Raw genomic sequence first — 20,332 nt, 5'->3', positions numbered from 1 at the left:
AGCAATAGCAGACACATTTATCTAACTTAATGCACCGAGATTAAATCTGTGACCCGCTCCTTCCCTGAAAAATAACCAAAACTAAACAGTGACCAAATTTTCTACTAAAATAATTTTGGCTGCTATCACCTGAGTGGATTTTGGTTTATTTTTCATGTATTTTTGTCTCAACAGTGCAGGAAGGCCTCTTAAATGAGAAAAATCTTTCCTATGCTTACCAGGCAGATCTACTGTGCATAAGTATCATCTCCATAACCACAAAAAATTTACCTTTTTTACATACTTCCGCTGGGTTTTAAGAACTGAATTAACTGTGGGCAACACAGCTGCCTTGGTGGAACAGAGATGTGACTGGCACATAACTCTGAAGGTCAGAACTATGACCCTGAGTAGGCAACGGGAGCCATCAGGGAAGCACCAGGCGTGGGAGAAAGAAACAGAATGTCTCTTGCATTAGTTTGTCGCATAAAAAAGAGAATCTCCATTTTGCTTTTTGCAGCTATGGCCTTACAAGAATTTCTGTTGGCAGCAGTGCTAGCTCAGGTTCTGCTTTCCTCCCCATCCTCTCTTTCTTATTTGTACGCTTACAACTGTCTGTTGGGCTGTGGAATAAACGGGACTAAGAAAGCAATTTGGATTATAAACAGACCAGAAAATGCAAGTTATTTTTAACCTAGACCAATTCCCTGATCCATTGCACCTCACAGCCTCCCAAACAGCTGTACCACTGCTAATGGCACAGGGACAGGAACAGAGAAAGTGAGGCAAGTCTACTTAAGCCAGGCCTGCCGTTGAAAGTAAAGTACGTCAAATCACAGACATAGTGAACGGAGAAAGAGACTGAAAAAAGCAAACATCTATGTTCTGTAATGCAATTATTACTACAGTACTGATGACTCTGCGTAAGGGGGGGGGAGGCTGAAAATGGGATGATCTTTTTTTACATAGTCAGCATTAGCTTTCTGAGGATCAGGCAGGGAGCTGCATTCTTCAAACAGCCCCATCTCTGACAAAGTAGCTGCTTTGTCACAAAAGTTCTTCCTCTGCTGAGCCCAGAATGATGTGCACTAGCTACACAATCCATGTTAACCTTATGGTCCAACATTCACGTTAATACAGGTTGAGCCACAATTATTATTTTAAAATCAGGAAGAGAGGCCAAGCTATTTATTATTCTGTCATAACATTAAAACCAAACCTAGCTCACCAGCCAGGAACCTTGTGCCAACTGTTGGGAGGGACTGACCAGATTCATACCAAGATGTTGGACCTGGACCTCTTCTGGAACTTTGTCTTTCAATTTAGGCTTGGTTAAAGACATGTTATATATAATTCTTCCCATGTGACTGGGCTCCTCACAAAGAGAAGGATTTAGTGGTTACTCTGATCCAATTTCTTGATAAGACTAAAACCTACCTTTGATGACGTGTAGCTAGTTCAACCACACAGATGTCACCAGGCTTTTAAGAAGGGGAAATTCCCCTCTCATGCATTTTTCTTCAACTGAAACACTTAGCGTGTTACAGCTTGTAGCAAAGACAAACTGACACGGCTCTGATCACCATGGACAGAGCCTAACTTTCTCTCAGAAGCAAACGTGTGCTGTAGTTCCTTGAGATGGGTGAACTGACCTAACAGCACTCTGCTGCTGAAGGGGCAAAGTTGTGTTCCTTCTTCCTTTTCCTAACATCTCACTGTGATTCTGCATCAGTGTTGGTGCTAAAAGGATCTGAATCACAAACTGATCCAACTCACTCATCCAGAAGAAAACTAACCTGTCAAAAAAAGAAAGTTTTCTCCTGGATTAGTGATCTGAACTGACTCATTAAATTATATAACAAAGACTACAGCCAGCATAAGGGACGGGCCAACACCCCACAACCAGGAGCAGGAGAGAAGGAAGATATCTGTCTTTTGAGAGCCACAATCAGTTGTATCAGCTCAGCTGAAACCACAGCAATAGACTTCTGTTGGTATTATTCTGTGGCAGGACTGCACAGTGCATACTACCCTTTTCACTTCTTCCCTCCCTTGGTATTCCCTCCTAGAATTTTCCTAGCAGCATGAAAGAGAAAAATTCCAATGAGTTTCACAAAGAGGGGCAGGAGTCCTACTTTTATAGTAACACCTTAGGCTTTTTTCAAGAGAAGCTCTCTACAGTGTATGAAGGCACAAATTTACAAACTGCTTGTATTCCATATCACTTGGAGGAGTGGACATGCACCACGAGAGTTTGAGGCAGGGCCAGCTAAACAGAGCCAGAGGAAGAGTCAGCAGATAAAGGCAAGGAAATGTTTTCTTTCTTTTGTTCCATAGGGTTTAAAAGATAAACAAGATGGGAAAAGATTTTACATTCAGTCCTAGAAGAGATGCAAGGGATAGTCTGCCAGCAAATTGGATTGATGTTTCAATAGCAGTAGAGAATGAGAGAAGGTTTATAGTAGCATCTACCAGAAAGATGCCTGCAACATTGGAACCAAAATGTCACAGGAGGTTGTACAGGAGCTGGAGAGATGATTAAGAAGAACGCATCTAAGGGGAGCTCAGAGAACACACACAAGAGGTTAGAAGTTAGAACTGATGAACAACAAAACAGGAGAACAGGACTGAGGATGTAAACATAACTGATAAAAAAATATACAAGATAAAAAGTGCTTAAGCCAAGTATACAAGTAGTGCAACAAATTGTATGTGTATATGGCATTGACATTTGGGAACAGCTGTTGCTCATGTTCATTTACTTACATTTAACACATGTGAAAACTTAAACTTAGATAACTGATCTTGCACCACAACAGAAAGAACTACAACAGGATCCATGTCATCCACTCCTGGTTATAAACATAGGAATAATTTAAAAAATGTATGTAGACTGCATTTTCCCATTCAGCAGCATTGCTGTTTAAACTGCTCTTATCTTCCTGCTCATTGCAGTCCCACCCCTTCCCTGATTATGCTGGTACAGCCACTGTGCAGCCATGCAGCAACCTGGGAATGGGATGAGCCAGGTGAAAAATAGTCAAGCCCCCCACCCCTCACCCCGCTGGATCATTCCAGTCAGGTTTACAGGCAGCAGCCCAAACGTTTGTGTCAGTGCAATGGAGAAGACATGAACAAATGGCCAGACGTGCAGATTGCTTAAGCCAATAATACTGTCAAAAAAARTTATGTGGAACCAGTTTCAATCTGTCAGTCAGTAGGCAAGCTTCAGGAATTCCTGGTTTTCTCAGGCTACCATACCATGCAGCTTTTATTCCTAAAGTCAGCCTCTTCTCAAGGAAAGAACTTGCTCTTTCCTAAGTTCAGAAAGCTATCTGAAAATTTTTCTTCACAAGAGGAAAACAGGACCCAGCTTTACAGTTGTTCTAAATAGGAAAAAGTAATAAAAAATTGGTGATACCTTCATCAACCAACCAAGCTACCACTGGAACAACATAGAGAGGATCAGAGATAGATTTTCACAAACCACTTGTTTGAGGGGAGGGAGGGGAGGGAAGGACAAGTGTGAAAACGTCAGAGATAGGCATTTAATGTTTCAATTTCCTGCATGGAGATAGCTTTAAAATAGTTCATTATGGGGCTTCCTGCAGCTTTGTCTGAAGTAGCTAGCACTGGCCAATCTCAGGGACCAAACTGAGAAGTAAGGAAGTCCAGAACAGCAATCATCAGGACTCATATCTTTGGAACTATTTTTACGTCTTCCACCTGATGGTCTCAGATTTATGACAAACATCAAATCTCACAATACTCTTGTGAGAAAAGCAGATATGCTTATTATCTTAAGGTGTGAAAGAAACACTGTACCTAGGCAGTTTGCTCAAAATCACTGAGAGTACCTAACCAGTAGCTAATGCTGTTTTAAACACATGTAAATATATACATAAATATATGTGTGTGTGTGTGTGTATATACATGCAGACACACACAAGTTTCCTCCAAATTCTTCACCCTCTACCCCCTTAAGAGGCTCTTCCACCATCTGCTGTTTTCTTTTCCCTCTACTCCTCACAGGATACTCTAAATCCAGCACTGCCAGAAAAAACAGCAGCAGCATGAAATGTGAAAATCCTTGTCTGCTTCCAACTGCTGCTTTACCTAGCATTCCTAAAAGAGCTACCAGACCCAAGCACATCTTCGTCTTCTCCACAGTCCTTAAGACTGTTTTATAAATGTGCAACACGGAAAGTGCAGTGCTTGTTGTCACTCACTTTTTTAATGGTGGTACAATCAAGTGGTCTAAAAGCTTAAGAATAAAGTAGGTATGAACAACTTAACAGCTGGGAGAAGTAAAAAGAAAATCATTACCCACAGAGAGTGCTCAGATTTTCATAATCACCATGAAATGTGACCACACAGACTGCAGATGAGGCAACATAGTTTTTGATTTAGAGAAAAAAAATCACTGAATCCTCACGGAACTTCAACTGTATGCAGGCAGGGCACCAGAGAGCTCAAACCAAACCCAGTAGGGTTGTTTTTGTTGACGAGGATTACTGTCATTTTCCATGAAAATAACTTTAAATTACAGGCAGAAAGCTAGCTAGGCCTTCTCACTGCAAAAAAGCCTTGAGAAGTGTGGCATGAGTAACTGATCTCCACTTGCTCCCAGAGATCCTAAAATAGAGGTGAAGTGTGAATATCCCATTTGTTTCGCATGGGTGTCAACAGAAATTCCTAGTCAGGGCCTTACCTACTACCAAAATTTGCACCTAGAGAGCTGTAGCTGCAGCTATGCAAGAAGAGGCATGTTTACTTCTTACTGCAGCAGAACAGCTACTTTCCAGATTAACATGAGCTACTACAGAATATTTTATATTTGATACCAGTACCAGCAATAGCTACGCTGGTGCAAGTTTCCAGGAAGCGACAGACTGATGACTTGACAGTCTAAATTAGTTGTTTCTAAATGTTTTGGATCTAACAGACCCCTCTCCCCTTTCAGACCCTTCCTCCTTACAGAGTAGTAGGCACCCTTATACTTTCCTTTCCCCAAAGTATGGGAAAACAACAGGCATTTAGATCAGATGTAGACCATTTACTGCAGACTCGGATACAAAGCTGAGAGTACTAATCTAAACATCAAATATTACTGGATGTTCCACCAGTGAAACTAAAAAAAAATGAAGAATTATTATACTCTAACTTCCTACATCCAAATATTTCATTTTAGGTCACCCATAAGTGATGCTTGACAAATACATTATTACCTTCCTGCTCTCTTTTCTCTCTGATCAGTGAGGATACAAAGTTTACAGGGAAATGCAGGGAATAGGTTTGATTTGAGAGTCCTCCACTCTATCATGAAATAGAATGGTTCGGGAATAAATAAAATGTTATGTTTCTAAAGCTACAAAATAATGACATGCAAAAGTTTACTGTCACATTTTTGTATTTAAAATGAAGTGAATAGTCCATCAAACCAAAAATGAATGAATTACATCAAACACTATGTTCTGTTTAATCACTATCAATGGCTACATTGCTCACTGAAGTCCACAGATGCCTATTAMTCAATTGCAACTTTAGCAACCCTCTTCTCACGTTGATATTTTTCAGAGTGAAGTGATGTAGAACACCTTGGCTTTCATTTCAACAGAAGTGGTGGAAGTGACAGAGAACAAATTTATATGCAAGAAAGGACAGGCCGATCTAGACGCTTACACAAATCACACATACCTATCTTGAATAAAAGAACGTATTTCAGGGACATCACACTTTAGAGTAAAAACCTATGTTTGATGACACAGGGAAAGGGAGAAAGCAGAATCTCAGAGTTCCAGTATTTCAAAATACAATGCTTGGTGGTCATAATGGGATTGAAAAGATATATMCAATATTTTCAAATAAGTTTCTAGTCTTTTATTTAAGAACTAGGAAACCTGTTTCCAACCCCCCCCCAAAAACAATTTTCATGATAAGTGTTATTCCAGAAGCAGAAGATTACATGTATGCATTTCAATATTTAAGGAGGATAAAAAAAAAAAGTGTTTTTGTAAGGAAAAGTCACATGACCTATAATTTTTTTTTATCCTTGTATATACTTTTGACAGGTATAAAAATCTTTGGTTAAAAATATGTTTTTAAAAAAGATTACCGGAGCGCTTTTACTTATTACTGTACACAAAGATGCAGAAACACAGGTTTTGCAAGATTAAATAGAGTCAAAATAATGTCTTCTATTCTAGACAATAAAGTGGGTGAAAAAAAGCCCCACAGTGGCAGCAGTCAAAGGCAAGGTAGGACTGGTGGAATGTGGTAAAGACAGTTTAGCTGACATTTGCTATTAAAGCACTGATGGAGGTCAAATCCTGCTCRTTTGTGCAGCACTGAAGAGTCTGTGGAAAACTGGCAAGAGCAAACCCCAAACTGAGATTTGCCGGCCATGGCCAGGCTCAAGTTCACTTTCAGTTAAAAATACTAACAGGAAAGAAACACGCTGCAGAAAGGAACCGTATCTTTGTTATGTGATCTGTGCGTTAGCCTTAGAGATCTTCCCTCCAATATGTTAACGGCACGCGGTGTTGGGTGACCGAGCAAGCTCACCGGTTCTTACAGCCTTCTGCATACGACCATGCCCCACGCTTCCAATGCGAGTAAACCACCAAAAATCAAATGCCGGCCCAAACTTCAGTGCACGGTTTTTATTAAAAACTTCTTGTTACAGAGCCTAAGGGCACGTTACAGAGCCTAGGAGCACCCCGTGTGTTTTGTTGTTGTTGGTTTTTTTCAATTGCGAGAGTTTATTTATTTTTACAGCACGCTCGGGTCGCCGGGAAGTGAAACTCTTGGGCAAGGAGGCGGCAGCGGGCGCGGGCCGGCGGCCGAGGCGCCCCCGCGGCCGCGGCCAGGGCTGGCGGCCCGCGGCGGGGCCCGTCCCCGAGCCGCCGCGGAGGCCTCGCCGGCCGGGAGGCCGCGCTCGCCCTGCCCTGGCAGCGCCGGGGAGAGACACACACGGGGGCGGCGGTGGGGGGAATAATAATAGTGATGATAATAATAAAGAAAAACAGGGGCGCCCGCGAGGAGGTGCGCGGAGGGGGCAGGGGACGCCACCCCGCCGCGGAGGGGGGAAAGGGTGGGTGTGCAGGCGCCGCCGCCGCCTCTCCCCCCTCGTCGTCTTCCTCCTCCGCCTCCGCCTCCTCCTCCTCCTCGGCGGGGCCGGGGGGCGCGATCCCCCCTTCCCGCCGCGCTGAGCGCCGCCGCTGGCTGCCGCCAGAGTCGCCGCCGCCCGGCCGTGGCGGCCGCCGCCGCCGCCGGGGCCGGCTCCCATCCGCCATTATCCTTTGTTCGCGGCGCGGCGGCGGCGGGGATGTTGCAGGGCTCGGCTCCATCTTTAAAGCGGGCGCCCCTCCCGCTGGCGGTGCAAGGCCGGGCCCCCGCGTCCTGCCGCCCGGCTGCTCCCCCTGGTCCCCGCCGGGCTCCATTTCCTTCCCTCCCCCCCGCCCCTGTTTGCTGGGCGCCTTCCTCCTCTTACCGGTTACCAGGCTGCTCCGTCACTGCTTTCGTTCGCGCCTAGGATCTCGCCGCAGTTTTATTCTCTCCCCCACGTAACACACCGCGTCAAACTACACCTCCGCCGCGTCACTCACACACACACAGGCGCTCCCAGCCCGGCGACAGGCAGGCAGCGGCCGACTGAGGAGCGCCAGCCAGGGAGCAAGCGCCGAGAGCGCCGCGGCCCGCACGGAAACCGCCGAGCGCTCACGGAAACCGCCGAGCGCGCGGCGGGCGGCGGGAACGGCCGAGCGCGCCGCCGGCCGCCGCGGAAAGAGCCGAGCGGCCGCGGAAACGAACGAAGCTCCCCGGAGGGGAGGCGGAAAGAGCCGAGCGGCCGCGGAAGGCGCGAACGGCGCTTCCGCCCGGGGCAGCCCGCGCGGAAAGCACCGAGCGGGGCCGCGGCGGGGGGGCGCCCCTCCCCCCCCGCGCGAGCGCGGCCGAAGGCGCCGGAAGCGCTGCGAGCGCGCCGGGCGCTGACGGAAAGCGCCGAGCCGCCCCGGGCGCGGCGGAGGGGGCGAAGCGTGGGCAGCCAGGCAGCGCCGCCCGCGGGACTCCTGCCTCCCGCGCAGACTCGCGCCGCGCCCCCGAGTGCCCCGAGCACGCCCCGGCCCCCGAACCCGCCGCCCCGGCGGGGCCAGTCTGCTCCCACGTCCCCACGGGTTGGGAGCAGCGTTCTTCACCCTCCCGGGAGCCTCCTGACTGCCGCCGTGGGCATCCGCCGTGGTGCTCTCCCAAACCTCCCTCCTCGCCCCCAGCAGGCCCCCGAGTCTTACCGCCAAAATCTCCCAACCGCCCTTCATCGTCTCCACAAGCACAACGTGGCAGATGTGGTGTCCACAGGCACAACATGGCGGGCATGGTGTCCACACAACGTGGCAGATGTGGTCTCCACAAGCACGACATGGCGGACGTGGTGTCCACGTGACATGGCAGACGTGGTTGCCACAGGCACGACATGGCGGATGTGATGTCCACACGACATGGCAGACGTGGTGTCCCCAGGCACAACATGGCGGACGTGGTCTCCACAAGCACCACATGGCGGATATGGTGTCCCCAGGCACAACATGGCAGATGTGGTGCCGTTGCAGACCCCGAGGCCTCCTCACTGCCCCGGTGCAGTGCAGGCTCCTCTCGCCCCTCCTCAACACTTCATGGCCGCCTGGCCTCTGCCTGGCCCGGCCTTCCCATCCCCTCTCAACGTGGCAAAATGCTCGCACGCTTCCTTCAGGCCGCTCCTTGGCTCTCCTGGCTCGTTTTTGCTCCTGCCCCGTGGCTCGCTCGGGTGCCATGGCCGGCTGGGGTGGCCCCGTGGCCAGGCGGTGCCGCCACAGCTGGCAGGTGCGGGGCAGCGCTGCCACTGCCGCGGCTCCCGCGAACCCCCCGAGCTCCGCGCAGCCGACCCCGGGCGCCCCGGGAAGGACGAGCCCCGTTTGCACGGCCAGGCGACAGAGCCCTAAGTGGCGGTTTTGCGAGCAGCCCCTTCCCGGCCTGGCAGGGGTCGCCACCTGCCAACACCAGCTCTGCGCCTCGCCACCTCTCCTGGGGAGAGGACTGCCGCCGAGGTGGGGACGCGGACGTAAGCGACGTGGCGTGGGACAAGCCACGCACACTTTTGAAGGAAGCACAGTTTGTTCCGTGAGCCCTCAAGATGGCACTGCACAACCAGGTTTGAAGCTCCAGACCGGGTTCATTTAAACCGCCCCGCCGGCGCCCTCCTGCCTGCCGCTGTCCCCAGAGGCCGCTGTGTGGCAATGCCCAGCCCCGATGGGCGCCGCAGAGCCCGCTGCTCACCCCACGTCAAAAGGCAGCGGTGCCCGCTTGAGCCGGGTTCTGTTCTTGCCGAGTCTGGTTTTCCTCAAGAAGGTTGAACTGGTTTTATTTAGAGGGAGTTTCATCTAACTCCGTCAAAAATTGCAAGAGATGATGCAGACAGCAATTACAGGCTTGCTTCGCTTTTGCCTTTGTTGATTACAGTTATTTGAAAATAAACTGAAATAAACCATGTTTGACATTTTTAAAACAAGCAGCTCAAGTTAAACGATAAAACATTGTTTTATTGACAACACATAACATGGTTGGGCCACATTTCATTTTGCACCTTTATTGCACTTTTTCTATCTGAGCYGTCTGCGGACAGAAGCTCCAAGTTTGCAGCCTAGCATAGCTGAGGGTACTACCCTCAGCATGGTTATTTCTCTCCCTCGTTATTTTAGACTTGTGTTATTCCTTGGATTAATAGCTGATCCTGTCGGCGGCGTACAGCTAAAATCACTTCCAAAACTATCGTGCAACAAGGAGTGGTTCTGAGACCAGAGCATCAAGGATCAGCCTTTGTGCTCCTCTTATAGGGAATAAAGTACTTTATGTAAGAAAATATTTATAATGAACAGAACAAATTTAGCTGCCTGAGTGTCTCYTGGTTGATTCATGCATTAATTTATCCTGTTTTTCCCCATTCCCTCTCTTTCTTTCCAATTCTTTGTTAATGTTTCTGTGTTGCATCAGTTTCATTGGCTCCCTTGAATGACCCAAACTGTATACGTTCTCCACGCATGCAGGTTTCCCAGAAGCGTATGACTCGCCTTCGTGCGGGAAGCCTGAAGAATCACAGCGATGAGCCCTTGGAGAGAACAAACTCCAGTCCTTGAAAGGCAACTAAAACCCACTAACCCGACCTCAGTGAAYGGCTGTCATGAGCAACCTGAGCGATGAGAGCGCAGCTGGTGGGGCTGCGCCACGCCGGGGTCCCGGAGACCGGCGGGGGCTGCCGTTACATTGTCAGGCAGCTCTCTGCACAGTTTTGATCCTGCTCTCCATTTAAGGCATTGCTAATATTCTGGCGTCCTGCTGGTCCTTCCCAGCCCTGCTCTCACTCATCACTCCTGGGCTGACTCCTTCTCAGTCGTTCTCTTAAAGCCTTTCAGCTCGCTGACAAGTTCGCAAAGGGCATCTTGCAGGGATGTCTACTTCCCCACCACCCGGCCTGTGCTCCCCTTATGGCAGACAACTCAAGAGCGCGATTTATCTCAAACTGAAACAGATGTCTCAGTTAGCTGAGATGCCCAAGGTGATCTGAGATTATTCCCAACTGTTGTTTCTATGCTGTCTTCACCTGATGCCCCATGGCAGAGGCACAGATGATGCGCGGAGTGGGGCTGCGTTCAGCCCTGACGCATACGGGTTCAGTGGCACAGCTGGGTGAACATCTCATATGTAACTGCTATGAAATCATCTGGCAGCTGTTTTGCACATTCATTCCCCTTCCCCTTGCAGGTTTTCTGTTTTTTTGCCTCTCATTAGATCTGAGCAAAACTGGGACACTAAGCAAAACTGGAACTTCTTTGGGACTGGGAGTGAAAATTTGAGTTGCAAAAAACCCTTCCTTCACTATCATCTACCCATCCCTTTCACAGTTTTCTCTTGAAGAGTTTGTATAAAATGGGATGGTAATGATGTGCCAATTACCAACAATGTCCTATAGGGAGAGACTGACTTGGGGAAGGAACTAGGATGCTCAGCAGTTTTCCTCTTCATCAGCAAAAGTTTGCTTGATGATGAGTGAAACCCAGCAAGATTAATTACTCTTCTTGCAGTTAAGCCTTAGGGGCAAATTCATTAGCTTCGCAGCTTTCAGGCTGGTTTTCCTGGGCAGTGGGCTCCTTGCATAGAGCATTGCAGGTCAGTTGCCCATGGCCTAAGGTTTGCAGGGGCTAATGGGCGACAATAGTTCAGGAAAGGTGTGTACCAGGCTGTAAGGTGTTGCAGCACTGCAATGCATAAGTTGTACTCTGGAGCAGTTTGACTCTCTGTGTTGACACTGACAGGATACAGGATAATATTTATTGTGGAAACACAGAGATACATTCAAGTTAGATGGTTAGTAGAGTGTGCATTTTGGTGCAACAAGTATTGCATTGCACTTTCCACCCTATGCAAACAGAACAACCAATTTTAAAGCAGACGTAGGGGAAGGTGGGTGGTGCCACCATATCCTGGTGATGGACATGGCCGTTCAGTAGCACAGAAAAAGCACTGAAGTCCCAGGTGATGACTTTCTGAGCAGAAAATGAAGGTAATAAAGAGATGCCATTCTGAAACCCAACAGTGAAGACATGTCAATCCTCCATTTTGGTCTCTGCTTCTGAGATGGATGGAGGCTTAGCTTCAGACTCCTATGCAAAATAGTCTTCTGTCATTTTACATCCTCTCAGGACAAGGTAAAACTGCTTACTTACCAGAATAAAGACAAAAACCTACAGGTTTAGTACCTGCCATGGAGAATAGGATTCACTGGCCTCCCTGAGCACTTTGTTACAGACAGAGGTCTAAATTCACAGTTAACTGAGAACAAAGTAACCAAAAATAGATATGGTTCTTCAACATCTCCTCACTGAAAGTTAATGAACTGCAGCTCAGGCCTGCCCTCACTGCTCTTGGACATTCATCATTGCTAAAAGTAATAAATCTTCCCGACCAAATACAGGCTTTACAAGCAGGCAGATTGCATGCTCAATTAGTCCAAGGAAATTGGTCATTTTGCTTAACCCCAGCCATGTGAAATACGAAGTCGCGTGGCCACACCGTTCTGCTGGAGCGGGAGGAGTTACGCATGTGTGTGTATATCACATGGATGCTTCTCTCTCACTGACACAACACGTTTTGATTTCCAGTAGCTGTGTAGCAATGCCTTTCTGAGCCCCAAATGCTTTTGATTGCTTTCTCTGCTAAATCACGGCCCTTTTCTGCATTCTCAGATATCATCCATCCAGGAGCAGAGGGGATTTTCCAAGGGCAGGAGAGCGCAGGATAGACGAGTGCAAACAGCGTTTTGAAGCTTTGGCAGCGTGCCGTGTCTTCTGAGTGCAGGCAATTACATGGAGCTCCTGGACCAGGCTCCTCGAGCACCCTGCACGAAGGCCAGCTTATCCCATGGGCCAAACAATTTCCATGAAGACGAGGGAAAAATCCAGGGTTTTTTCCTTTTGTTCATCAGAAACGCCTCTTGAAAGACAGTGTTTTCTTGCCACTATAGCTTCTCTCTCTTCACTTTTCTTTGTCTTCCTCATTAAGCTGAATTTCTTCTCACTTTTAAAGCCCTGAATAACTGTGTCCCTACTTTTTTCTCCTCCCGGCTTTCTATTCCTGTAACAACCTACACATTGATACTCCCTCCCTGACATAAGATTTATCACAAAACTGTGCCAGAAAGGGCAATACTTACTCAATATTCTGAGTGTCTGAAACATCTGAACTCCCACAGACTCATTGTCCATTTTACAGCTTTGAGACAGATAGAAACACAGTTTTGCTTGAAAAAATGTATGAACAAGACTGTGTTTTGGTTTTCAAAGTACGGAAATAGTAGTTCTCATTAGTGTTTGTAGAGTTAACCACAGACACACACAGCAACAATGCAGCGAATTAGAATTCATTCAGTAGAAAAATTATTTTCTTTGTATTTGAAAAATGGGAGGAGGAAATTTAAAAGTCCGGCTGGCCAGTTTAGCCCTTTTGACATTGCCAGTGTGGAGGGCCAAAGTACTAGTAGTTCTACAGTTACTTTGGGAAATTTACTGTACATTTCCACCTTYGTCACATGGTGCTTGGGAAAGCCTGCTTTGCTCTTTTTTAAAAAAAAACCCTTCTGTTGGTTTTGATGTTTTGGACATTCATCTCCATTCTGCTCAAGAAACTTTTGAGAGAGGCTGTTTTTGAGAGAAAGGAGGCCAGTAAGAAGACAAGTTGCAGCGCGCATGCAGCGGGCTGGGGTTTCGGCAGACGCCTGTGAGTTGCAGCCCTCCCACAGCCCCACCACAAATGTTTTTAAGGGATGCGTTTCCCAAGTGCGCAGAGGCTTTAAAACCGCTGTGGCGGCAATGCACCTGGACGGATGGTGTGCCCAGGGCCGCGAGGGCCAGCCTGGGGCGAGCGGCACAGCGGGGAGGCAGGAAACGCTGCCTGTGCCAGGAGAGGCAGACAGCGATCCCGCAGCGTCGGAGAGCCCACCACCGCTGTGGCTGAGTAACTCTGCTCCCCGACAGCAGCACAACATGACCTGCAAGGAGTACGGAGCTCTGTCCACAAGAAAGCAAGCAGTAAGTTCACAAAAAAGGTCAAACGGCTTGAATGCAAGCAGCTCTCCCGTGAACAGAAAACACTGATGATCCAAAACCAGTCACTCCCTCTAACATGTGCAAAAGGGGATTGCACACGTCCACAAATAAGTGCTCAAGCTTCCTGCAGTTACCAGTTTTTGCTGGTGGGATTTGCTGACCAACCCTTTATGCAAAGGTTATGGGTTGCATTCAGGTGTTAACCTCCCTTTCCACTGGCTGCGTCTTTTTCCCCAGAAAAAGACCCCCTGTGATGAAGCAGATTTGATTTTGCCTTTGCGCAGCAGTGTGAACTCAGGTACAGCTTTTCCACCCCTCTCTCTGCCACTGCCACCTTTTCCAGGATGCTCTTCTTGCCTTGGGATCAGGAGATAAAAGGCAGTGTAGAAGTCTGGTTGTTATTGTTTCGTCTCATGTCAGATGTCAGCAAAACAGCTTTGGGCTGAACCTGTAAAGGTCATATAAGCTTTGAAGAGCATCTTATGTTTTCACGCGACAGATTGTCACACAAAAGGAAGAACTAGAATGAATTGCTGACCAATGAGGGGCTCAGAAATGCTATACAGATGGGTTTACACTCCAAGCCACCGCCACTTTTTTCTTGTTCATCAAGCTCTCTTATAATACACTTCATGGCTTGGGGACCACAGCATGCTCAAAAACTTTAAGAACTAGAAAAACTTATGAATGACCTATTTAAACATTTATTAAAGTATCAGACGTGGTAAATCTAATATGAATGCAATACTGACCTAATTCGTGGGCACTCTGGTTATGTGGGCGGGTTTCAGACTGCCTTTAACCTAGCTAGTAGGACAGTTGTAGCAGCACAGGGCTCATTGCAGACAGCAAAACAGGCCTGAAAAAGTTGAGTAAAGAGTGGATCCATCAGTCCAGAGTGAGCATTCAGCTGCTTGTTTGAAGACATGTCCGCAGTCCCACCGTTAGGTGCGATGAGGATGTTCTCGCGCTGAAGAGGAGCAATGCAGTATTTCAATAGGTACATGGCAAAAGCCCTGGCCTACAGCCACTGGTGCAGCTCTGTATTTGCCTTCCTACCTTGCTCCAAATGAATGAGGTGGTAAACAAAAAAGTGTATGGCAGCACCGAAGAAAAGGGAGGAGAAAAATATCTGCCTGTGGTCAGGGGGGAAGGAAGGGGGACTCTCATTTTTCCTGTCCTTCCTTGGCCCTAAAGGCAATTYCTCTTTGGAAGGGGGAACATCTCTTTAGGCACGACCTGCTACATAAAGCCATAGCAAGAGTAGGAGTAATTGAAGAGGCTCCGCTTTGCCAGAGTCTCAGATAAATAAATGGGGAAAGGAAGCTGAAAAGCAAGGGGGGCGTAAAGAGTTTGCCTGGTCGTGGAGGGGTGCAGCGGGCTTCGTTCTCCGGTGTCAGTTTGTTTCTCTGGCTACAAGCTTGGTAGCTTTGCTAGTAAATCCTGCATTTCTATTGGCACGACCTGCTGCGTTTGAGTCAGCTCCCATCACACAGGAAATATTACTTAGACTGACTTTCACACTTTGAAAAATAAATCTTACACCTCCCTGGCTGTCTTTCTTTCATGAGAGAAGCCAGCAAACACTAATTTGGCGAGGTGGTGGGAAGACGGGAGCCTGCTTGTGCGGCRTTTGGTTTCAGGATCGCTATCTCACAGCCTGAGTTTAACAAATGGCTATAAATGTTGAAGAGCTCCAATTTTTAGCATGTCCATTTACTACCAAGCCAGGTCGCTGGAGTTGCGGGAAAGAGGGGGAGGTTGTTCAGAAGTGAAAAAACAGTAAAAACACTTAAAAAGTAGTGCAGACCAAAATAGGCAAAAACAGACGATGGGTGCAGGAGAGAGAGAAATCATTACCATTAATGTCCTCAGGTTTTGAGCACAAGTATGTGCTACCTATTACTAATTTAGCTGCATGAGGGAACCACGGTTCCTTCAAAACATGCCAGGACCCTGGGCTGTCTCACGGCCCTTAATATCCAAACAACAAACTGGGTCCCAGCTGGGCTCTGTTTATCAGCTTAAAAGGACCCAAATTTCTCTGTTGCAGTCAGGAGGGAAGCATGAACTGGGACTGATGCTCCCGCAGACTCCTTGGGAGCGGGCAATTTTCACCATTTTAACCATTGCCCAGGTAGCGATGGGGCCCCGCAGACTTCGCCTTTTTCCTGCACCTTGTTGTGTATTTGTTCTTGCCAGTTGTCTTCCAGGTTAATCCTTTTGGACTGCTAACTATTAAAACATGGTGATATGCACCGTACTTCCACTAGCCTTGCTGTTATGTGTTGGTGAGAATGAGATACTGTATCTAATTACATGTATTTATTTATACAATTATATAATGTATTTACTTGTGCAGCTATATAACATATAATTTAATTTGCTATATGAAAGTAGTGAGCCTTCTTTACTCGATTTGTGTCAAACCATCTGAACATAAATTGGAATTCAAATAAAAAATCGCATTACTTCAGAGTATTCTTATTTAACTATTGATAAAATAGCTCAAATGGGCAGGGTGTAAATGACAGTAAAATTGGCATTTACAAGAGACCTATTAGACAGAGGGGAATTGGGCTGAGAAAAACGAATTGATTTTTTTTTCTCTCCTCCATGCTTGAAATAAAAACTGTGCCTACAGAAGGGATCTAGTTTTAAAAATCTCGGATGGTTGGTGTGGGGACAGATGCTTGCCTTGCCCACGGCCGTCTCTGGCTCCTGGCTAAAGGGAGATGCTGCTTTCCGAGATGCTGCTTTCCGAGCGTCTCTGAGCGACTGAGCTCCGGCTGAGCCCACAAACCGGTGGGCGCTTTGCTGGTTAATAAAGGCAGCTCTGCTGCAGACCGGGAATAAATGTAGAGGGGCCGATGCTCAGCTGGTGGAAAATGGCCATCTATTGACTTTGGATCTCTTGCCAAGACACGTATTGATTGCTGCCCTTTCCGCCCTCCCTTAACTGCTAAAATTTGATACAAATGAGTTGCCACGCAGAGCTACATACAGAAGGATATCATACTATAGGAAAAAGCCAAAGTCAAGCATTTGGCCGAGTTTAGGCTCTTCTGTGCCTTTCCAAGCATGATAAAATTAACAATAATATTATCTCCGCTAGCACTTTCTGAAGGCCAATGATGTCAAAATGGCAAAAGAAAATGAAAACAGGTTGGGGAAGACAGCAGAGCGTTATCACTAGGAGAGAAGATTTGTGGTTTAATTTAAATAGCTTCACGTCAGAAAGACCCTGCCCTGGATGGAGAATAGGTTATTCAGAGGAAGGATCTCTCCTGCCCACCTCTGACTGCAGGAAGAGATTACGGAGCGCTGGCTGCAGCAAGGAAGCTGTTTGGGAGCAATGCCGCGAGCCCTCAGGTTCGTTAGCACAGGATATTCCCTCGCTTGCGTTTAGCTCAAGGGCCTGGGTGATCTCCAGCCCTCTGCCCACCTCACCCGGGGCCCGCGTTCCCGAGCTCGCGTTCCCGAGCTCCGCGTCTTGGCCCCCTCTGGGGACACATTCAGCGCCGCGTCCATCGTCCATCGTAGCTGCAGCAGCGATGACAAAAAGTCAAACGAGGCGGTGGGATAAAAGTCCCGGAGCTGCTTCTGGCTTCAGGAAGCCTTGGCAGGGCCTGGCAGCTCTTGCGATCAGTGCCACTTGTTCCGAGTGGGAGCGATCGCCAGCTACATAGCCAGAAAACAACGCAGCGCAGTAGCACTTCAGCGCCAGATTTCCAAGGGTTGGCTGACGCAAGCATCGCAGCACAGCAGGAGAGTGAAGGCCACAGCAAACCAAAAGCGGGGGAGGAGCACACCCCATGGGGTGGCTTCTCTTTCCCCAGTGCTGATTCCTCTGCTCTGGATACCTGCTTGCTGAGGACACCTCATCTCGTGCTGGCTGCTACCCAGCCACCAGCCTGGCAGCCCCTCGGAGCAGTGCCTGCCTTGCTCACATTTGGCATGATAACTCAGCTGCCAAAAACCTGGATAATTAAGTTCTTCGATCATTTCTTTCTCCCCCTCATTCCTCTAATGTCACCTCTGCAGACAGGTGTCGCCAGTGATGAAAGGTCTGTAGGGAGAGGTCAGTTTTCTGATCCGAACAAAGGACGTAGTTGGAAAAAATGGGCAAACTTTCGGCCAAGCCGGTCCTCTGCATGGGGTAGCGGCATGTTGTGGTTGCCCAGGGGCCTGCAGAAGGCCTGGGGGCCCAAAACCTTCCTGTTTCTTCCCCTCTCTACCAGCTGCTCTGATGAGGGGTATCACCTTCCCTGCAGATCGGGTCCCGCTCAGGTGCTCTGCGGAGGGCATAAGCAGTTCAGCAGAGCAAGCCCGAGCCGAGGCAAGACCTTGTTTCCCCTTGCCCATAACTCCCTCCTCCCCAGGGCTTGCTCCCTTTTCCGGGGCTGGAGGGTGCTCTTCACGAATGCACAAAGTCCTCGCTCCTGAGTGCAAAGTCTTGGCCCCAACTCTCCTGTTTTCAGTGCAAGGTGCGTCGGTGCTGAGAGAAGCCGGTGCAATGTGACCTGAACCCTACTGAGGGCAGCACACACCCGCCGGACAGCTTCCAGGAGTTTCTGATCGATGCTCTCGTTTGGGACTTCCCTATTAAAACGGAAACTCTTCAAGTGTTGACTGCAACCTGGCGCTTTCTCTGTGACCAGGACTTTTTTTTTTGCCTCTTAAACCTTCCAAACAAGAACTTATGTGCAGCCTAAGCAAAAAGTCCTGAGGCTGCAGCAAGCAGAGAAAAGACATAAAATGACTGTGTAAGTTTAATAGCAGATTGTAAATGCCTGGTGATGTGTCAGCTGGAGGTCTTCAGCAGAGCAAGCTGTGATCTTGAAATGGTAGCTGTCACCCTTTATCTGCAATGAAACAAATGGAAATACTTTTGTGTCTTTCCTTGATGCCTTTTTTATGTACCAGGTTTGGAGATTTTCCTTGTTCCGGTGAAATAGACTGTGCTGACAAAAAGGAAAATCGCTTACAACCAGCTTCTGTTAGGTGACTGGTGCTGCTAATGCAACCTGAATGCACCACATTATTTTTTACGGGTTGCTCTCAGCTTGGCGCTTGCTGTTCTGCTAGCACAGGCGTTAAAAAAGGTGAGGTCCTTAGGACAGAGCCGAGCTCTTGGAATTCATCCTCATTCCTCCTTTTTTGTGCAGGCAATATGGTCTGGAGGGGAGAGCGTGGGCTGACGGTTGACTTCAACCAAACACAGGCACCAGCAAGGACACCTGGTGTAACGTTGGTCAGGCCATGTTATCTCCCTGTCATTGACCTTATCTGTCTAGTTTCTTGCTCACAAAGAGAAGAGTATTTCTTGCTGTGTTTTCTCTTACACAGTCTGTATGTCATGCATTTGCTGATCAAGTGAAGACCAGTGCAGATTGTTTTGGCTGATCCAGACCCTCCTGGTTTTGAGCTATTTAACTCCTTCTAAAAAAAAAAAAAAGCAGTCTATATCTAATCCCGCCCTCAAAAATCTGTTTTGAAGAAATATAAAAATATTTGGCTGCTTTCACATTGACTCTGTCACCATGACTGTCTGTACAGGAGTCATAAAAGCACCTTGGTGTTGGGTGGCCTCCTGGGTGCTGTCCTCCAGGGCAAAGTGGACGGGAGCACCCACGTGCACCAGCCCTGCAGGGCAGGAGGACGCGTTTTGGAGCGACAGGGGCCAAGTCAAGGTGGGCATTGGTGACCCGGGTGGCCTTGGCCACCTGAAGTCACCCGTGGCCACCCGTGGCCACCCAGGCACATGTACTATCGCAGGAGGGCTGAAGATGGCAGCAGGAACCCGGGCGCCGCTTCCACTTCGTTTCACTTTGTGCATTTTGTGTCCTTGGAAAGCCCAGACGCCGTCGCAGGATGCACATCGGGGATGGAATATGGGCTTAATTAAACCATTCCTGGGGTCCTTGTACAGAAAGGCAAACTTTTCTCCCTGTGTATTTAACCGTTCCACACCAAAGAAATGCAGAAATTTGCCTGGTGCTCAGCCAAGGCTGCTGTTGTGAGCGCTCATCGCCTGTGCCAGTGAGACGGAGGCCAAGGAAGACAGCAGGAGCTTCATTCTGCACCTTAATTTATGGATGTTTCCTTAAACCTCTTGCAGCCCTCATCTGTTTGAGAAATGGGGTTCATCTGTCATCTGTAATGCCTCCTTCCAGACGAATAGCACCGCAGCATCTGCAATTTCCATAAGTGTGTTGCACTTTGAAGACGGAGATACATGGGACACTTCAGCATCGCTCGCTTTTAAGTGCCTCAGGATTTGCCTCATCAACGGAAAGGCCCATTCGCCGCTCAGCGTGTGCTGGTATGAGTTGGAAGTTGCCCATATGCATCAAGAGCAGAGGGGACCTTTACTCGGGAAGCCGCTGTCAGTTGATACATTGCCCAGGTGTTAATTTAAAAGGCAGAAATTGAGAGAAAGCCTCAAAAAAAAAAAAAAAGAAAAAGAAAAAAAAAGCCACCCTATAAACTTTACATAATTTCCTGGGTTTCATTCATTTTGCTGTAATTTTACACATGTCTTCACATTAAGTGCTGATATTGTCAGAGGAGCACTCAGAATAAGTAATGTCACTCAGCAAGTCACAAATGGAGACCATGTCAGCCCGCGTTGCAAAATGGATCTATAACTGGCTTTTTGTCCCTCAATTTGAGATGATCTAATTCAATTTCTGTGATTTATGGCCGGGAGGAGGACACAC

The 20,332-nt window shown here is 48.0% G+C and overlaps 1 protein-coding gene across 2 annotated transcripts in view; it reads right to left on the bottom strand.

Moving 5' to 3' along the window:
* Positions 1–7,713, bottom strand: part of CREB1 (cAMP responsive element binding protein 1) — a 42,178-nt gene extending 34,465 nt beyond the window's left edge. For both annotated transcript variants that reach the window (XM_026087374.1, XM_026087384.1), the window contains exon 1: positions 7,472–7,713. The gene's annotated coding sequence lies outside the window, so the exon portion shown is untranslated. The remainder of the gene's footprint in view (positions 1–7,471) is intronic.
* Positions 7,714–20,332: the final 12,619 nt, after the last annotated feature.

Source organism: Apteryx rowi, unplaced genomic scaffold (genome assembly GCF_003343035.1).
Source record: "Apteryx rowi isolate R43461 unplaced genomic scaffold, aptRow1 scaffold_12, whole genome shotgun sequence".
In the NCBI taxonomy this organism is placed as follows: Eukaryota; Metazoa; Chordata; class Aves; order Apterygiformes; family Apterygidae; genus Apteryx; species Apteryx rowi.
This window is presented reverse-complemented; position numbering and strand designations above follow the sequence as displayed.